This window comes from Otolemur garnettii, unplaced genomic scaffold (assembly GCF_000181295.1).
Source record: "Otolemur garnettii isolate 467f Iridium unplaced genomic scaffold, OtoGar3 scaffold00059, whole genome shotgun sequence".
NCBI classification, from domain to species: Eukaryota; Metazoa; Chordata; class Mammalia; order Primates; family Galagidae; genus Otolemur; species Otolemur garnettii.
In genome coordinates, this window is record NW_003852454.1 from 10965679 (window position 1) to 10966416 (window position 738).

A 738-nucleotide genomic window follows, 5' to 3' on the forward strand; every position below is an offset into this window, starting at 1 on the left:
GGTACAGTTGGGGGATAAGGGGATAACAAAGGAGGTTAGCATGTACTAGGCAGTGTTAGGAAACTATTCACAGTATATGATAATGGTCACAACAGAAATGATTTAAAGTATCAAATGAAGCATAAATGTTGCCCCATTCAAATTTTATACTGGTCTGAGCACACAAGCTCAGTTGCTGAGCATTTCTAGAGAAATAAATCATGTGCTAGATTTGTCCTCCTTCCATGTTAGCAGAAAACACAGTTTAGAGCTGAGCTGGAGAAGTCCTCCAGTGCAGTTTCAAACCTGGGGTCTTTCAAAGACATCGGCGTTCTTTCCTGCTGAACTGTGAAAGGATTCACGGTTCTTCCCCATGTGAGAAATCTGTTAAAATAAGGAATCCTTTTGTTATTGCTCTCTTAACTGTTTGACCTTTCCATTTGTTTAATAAAATCTGTGCTATTCCAACTGTGAACCACAGGATAAGGTTTTTCTGAGTAAGAATAAAGGTTTTAGAAGAAAGACCCACGTTGGACTCATCCCAGTGATACAGAATCCTCACACACTTGGGATAATGGGTGGGGACTATCTAGTCACACCCGTGTCTCCCAGATGCTGACATTTCCTCCATTCTCTTCGATAGAAAAATCTGAACTGATTTGCTGACTGTTGGATTTAGGAGAGTCTCCTGACAATGAGAAATTTTAAACAGTTCTTTTCTGGCAAACTAGAGTGTGTGACTGTGTGTGTGCGTGCGTG